Source organism: Citrus sinensis, chromosome 3 (genome assembly GCF_022201045.2).
Source record: "Citrus sinensis cultivar Valencia sweet orange chromosome 3, DVS_A1.0, whole genome shotgun sequence".
NCBI classification, from domain to species: domain Eukaryota; kingdom Viridiplantae; phylum Streptophyta; class Magnoliopsida; order Sapindales; family Rutaceae; genus Citrus; species Citrus sinensis.
Genome location: NC_068558.1, coordinates 15,865,959 through 15,871,103, shown reverse-complemented (window position 1 = coordinate 15,871,103; position 5,145 = coordinate 15,865,959). Strand labels below are relative to the sequence as shown.

The following is a 5,145-nucleotide window of genomic DNA, read 5'->3' as shown; positions in this document are numbered from 1 at the left end:
CTCTCCATAATAAACACAAGAGACTTCAGCAACTTAGTTAACTGTTGCTGGAACAGTGGCCGTTGCTGGAACAGTGGCCGTTGCTTTTACCATATTTGTCAATGAGGTTACTTGGGCTGATAATGTTGTCAGTGCATCCACATTGTGTACTCCTGCTGCTCCTCTCACTGTGGCTTGTCTAGTTGATGGTCATTGATAGTTATCCTTTCCAAAATTTCGTAAGCCTCATTATATGAGTTAGACAATAAAGCCCCTAGTGCTTGAGTTCAACCCATTGTAGAAAGTTTCCAATTGTATGCAATAAGGAATACCATGATAAGGGCATCTCCTGAGTAACTCCTTGAATCTTTCTCATGCATCATACAAGCTTTCATCTTCAAGTTAATGGAAAGATGTGATCTCATTCTTCAACTTTGCATTCTTTGTTGGTAGGAAATATTTCATCAAAATTTTGTCAGCCAAATCATTCCATGTGGTGATGGAGTCTGGTGGCAAAGAACTCCATTGTACCAACTAAAATTGATTTCACAAAACACAATAACCACCAATCCCCGGCAATGGTTCAAAAAATTTGTTGTCGATTTTCTAATGCTATTAGTGTCAATGTGAAAATGTACACAACAAGTAATATAACGATAAGTATTCAAGATCGTCTCCACAAGGATTATTATTATAGGAATTGCTACAATAATTTTATCAGTGCCATTCTTATTATAAATTAGAATTAAAAAAAATTATTCAACTAATAAACTAAGGCAGATCTTATTGGGCTACTCGGCAAGGTGTTGCTTTAGGTCGTGTGGAATAGTTGCGGGAGTGATCTTGCATGATGTGTGGAGCTATAACAGTGCTGAGCATGGGCCAATCTATGGGCTCATGGAACTAGCGAACCTATTCTAGAATTTTGAGGAAGAGTACTCTGGTTAGTACTCTAAATTACCTTATTATATTTTGCACAAACAGAGGCATGTTAGTGAAATAATATCTAAGCAACCCAAGAGGGGGTGAATTGGGTTTCTAAAAATTATGCAATTCTTAAACAAAACTTAATGCAAATCTTAAACGAATTTAAAGCAATAATAAATAAATCAACCAAAATATAAAAAGATAAGGGAAGAGAGATTAAAACACAGAGAGTTTTACGTGGTTCGGCCAACCTTGCCTACATCCATGCCTCCAAGCTCACCGAGCTTGGGCATTCCACTAGTCAAGCCTTCAAGGCTTCAAGAATACTTATAATAGACTTCTTAGGTGTCAATCAACCTTCACATCTAGAGATTATTCCCAATCTTTTAACCCAAGTGTATCCCAACATTTACAATCACTCAAAATAAAGATTACAAATTTATTTTTCTTTCATACAATTTTTTAAGATTACAAATCAACGCTAATGTGTGAATAAATGAACAAGAATGAATTTGAAGCTCAAGAAATGTTGTATTCTCGATTATAAGCTCAATGATAACGTTGTGATAAGCTCTTGTTTGAATTTGATTGAGCTTATTTATAGTTGGAGTTGAAAAATAGCCATTGTTGACTTTTTCCCGAAATTGGATCGCCGTTAACCGTTATCGGTTAACCGTTTTGACTGGTCCAAGTGACCATTGAGCTGAATTTCAAATAAACGGTTGATCATTTGACACTATCGGTTTGCCGTTAATTTCCATAAACCTGTAAAACAAATTTCTGCTATCCGTTCTTGCTAAACAGTTGAAGGTCAGCATGGAATGACATTATGGAAATTATCGGTTGGCCGTTTGAAGTTAACGGGTCACCGTTTACTTCCAGAATCACAGTTTTAACCAAATTTCGCAGGGAATTATTTTTCAGTTAAAGTGAACGATTATCCATATTTCATGAACACATTTAGAAAGATTATACGACTTTTGAGAAATTGTTATTAATGAAAACTCCAACATTTTAATAAAAAACATTTAAAGTTTGTTATCATAAAAATCAATATAATGAACATCTACATGTTAACAGTTAGGCCTTGATTATTTTTTAAATCTTATAAGATATAGAGTATTAATAGTAACTCAATTTTCATAAAACATGGAAAGATCAGTCGCCAAATTTCTAGATGCCATAGATAATCTAGACTTTAGTAAGGAATATCAAGTTATTTATACAATGAAAATTGTTAAAACTCGATTAATTGCAAGGAAACACTTGTAGAGAGATATGGAGAGAATAAACTTTGAAGATAACAATGAAATACATGACACATTTAAGGAAGAAAATATAATAGTATTAATAGAATCTATTTTAACCGGTCTTAAGATAATTCAAGATTGATGCAAAATAAATAACAGGACTCTAAACCGTCCATAATCAGTCTATTGATTAATAATAACAATAATAGTGATGTGAAATTTTTTATTCAGAATGCTCAATTTAGATTATAATATCTATGTGAAAGCATTGATGACATGTACCTTGGTTGGGAAAATAGATTGGACACATGGATATATATGTTGGAAGAAAAAATCTAGTTTATGTCTCAAGAGAGACAATAACTTATAAATGCCGGTGCTATAGTATATTCAGATTTTATAAATCTTTATAAATTTAATAATCATTTAGATCTTCATAATATTATAATAAAACTTTAAAAACTTTAAAAAAATATGTAGAAGAGATGGAAGAAGAAATCATCCAGTTATTCAAAATCAATTAAACAAAAATAGAAGGTAAAATCCATGAATTATATAAATTATACAATTTCATAGAAATTTTGCATATATTGCAAAAAGGTCCTTGTGGCACTAATTATGGGACTAGTGTAGCATAAATACTAATATTGCTTTTTATTTTGTAAATTAATTGTTGCGTCATAATTTTTTTACATACAAATTTTATGTTTTAAAATATGAATTTTGTTTTTGTATTTAGGGTTAATTTTACAATTTCATACTTTGTTCAATTATATGTACAGGTCCTTAACGTGTTGGTTGATGTTGAATATTCAAAGATCCACAAGCTATCAATGACAACGAATCAAATTAAACTAATCAGTAAATACATAATGACTGGGTTGTTTCCTATGCTTGTTAATGATGTAGGATGTTATTTTAGGAATTTAGAATTTTAATTTTTTAGGTCTTCTGATATTTTCTTTTTTAATTAAAGTCAGTGTCTTAGTTTTTTTTTTATTTCTGTTATAATTATAATTTACTTTCACTTTTTAAGTTAACTTAGGAAAATATATTTACTGTATTATAAATAAAGAAATCTTGTTATTACTTTATAACTTCAACTTTAGTTATTCAATTAAAAACCACTCTTTTATAATGTCCTTTTGTATTATCTATTAAAAACCCCTCTTTTATAATGTTCTTTTGTATTATCTATTAAAAACCCCTCTTTTAAAGTTGTTTGATTAGAGCATCATCTAGCCTTGCTTAACGCAATATTAAAAATTCCTTTGAGTTTAATCACACGTCGATTAGAGCATAACTTAATCGCATTGACTTGGTTCAGTACTTGAACGATATCTAGTGTTTTGCTTCTGCTACACCCAAGGAGAAAATTAATTTCACCGTGAGATAAGAGCATTAAAAGGAATTCATAAGAAATTTAAATTAAAGCTATGTTAAATATATCGCTAGCTACTTGTTTTTGGAGGAATTAAAACAATTAATTAGCTGCGAAGTGAAAATGAATAAATAAATGAAATGAGGTTCAAAATAAGTCTCGCCGCCTGGATCCAAGGCCAAAACATTCATGATAAGTTAGGTAATTAAGTACATGTTTTCAAGCTCTTCATGAAGAATAACGTTATTGAAATAAATCACAAAGACCCCTGCGCAAATTATTACATTGATTAAAAAACAAAAAGCCATATCTTTAACAGGATCGTGACTCTCGGACTGTTAATTACTTTATTCCCTGCTTGGCCAACAGCTGGCCACTAAACAAAATCATATAAATTTTAAATTTAGTCAAATTGGTCCCACGTGAGACATCCTTTTCATACATAAAATTGTTTAACGTCAAGGTTAAATATGAGAAGTTTGGTAGAGAAGGTAAAAAGGAAGTCTATATAAGGAGGGGAACGAGCTTTGTTTATAGCACAAGTGAAACTCCACTTTATTGAACGATGGGGTCTCAAATGGGCTGCCTCTTTGCCACTCTTTTGGTAGTATCAGTCTCTCTTAGCTACTTGCCGTTAGAAGCCTCCGCAAACAAATACTACTACACATCTCCTCCCCCTCCCAAGTACAAGTCTCCACCACCCCCGCCACCGGTTCACAATTCTCCACCACCACCCCCTGTTTACCTGCCCCCGCCACCTCCTCCACCAGTCTACGTGCCTGCTCCGGCACCAACTCCAATTTCCTATTCCCCGCCACCTCCTGTCCCCAAGTCCCCACCACCACCTCACCCTTACGTCTATGCATCTCCCCCTCCTCCTTACTACTACTAGAAAGCGGCCATGAATAGCTCATGCTTTTATGGTAATCTCATTTATTTTTAAAACTGTACATGTAAAGACTAGTAGTTCAGAATTACATTAAGCATTTCAATTTTAAGCACCGTATTCTGTTTAATTGCGTTCCTATTGATTAAGTGACAAATAAAAGAGATTGATTAATTTGTTCTTGTAGGAGAGGCGAATGGTATCCGAATAAAGAAAGCAAGGGTTTGATGGAAGGCTTACTTGGAGCAAGATAGCGATCAATCGAGTTGCTGCGTTTTATTCTCTTTTATCTTTGTTTTTTAAGAAAAATAAACTGCCACGCGTAGAAACAGAAAATTAAGTTCTTGTCATTTTCATGCATATGGATTGTTGATGTGCGTGTCAATCAAATCTCCGGTGTGTCATTTGTAATTTTCAACCTTTATGCATGCAAATGCGAGACCTCTTACGTATAATAAAATTAATATACTTCCCAAGATGGTCTTATCTTGCGTTGACTTTTTACGTTCCTTTGGTGATGATTTTGACGTTTGAAATTGATGACTATTGTTTTTGTAAACTCTGACATGGATTTTTCGTGCAACTACAGAGCACATTAACGAGAGACTTATCCATGAGGGTCCATGCAGATCAGTGCTAATTAACCAATAATTAATATAACTTAAAAAATATAGAGTTAACAATTTTTATGGGTCAGGCTCAATTGCAGATGTTCGTACAAA

General features: G+C 33.0%; 1 long non-coding RNA gene and 1 other non-coding gene across 2 annotated transcripts; both read left to right on the top strand.

Moving 5' to 3' along the window:
• The first annotated feature begins 307 nt into the window (after positions 1-307).
• Positions 308-414, top strand: LOC127901704 (small nucleolar RNA R71). Its single transcript, XR_008053948.1, has one exon. It is a non-coding gene; the product is annotated as a small nucleolar RNA R71 (small nucleolar RNA).
• Positions 415-4,085: 3,671 nt separating this feature from the next.
• On the top strand, positions 4,086-4,901 carry LOC107176966 (uncharacterized). The gene is made up of 2 exons (XR_008053476.1): positions 4,086-4,460; positions 4,611-4,901. It is a non-coding gene; the product is annotated as an uncharacterized LOC107176966 (long non-coding RNA).
• The last annotated feature ends 244 nt before the right edge of the window (positions 4,902-5,145 follow it).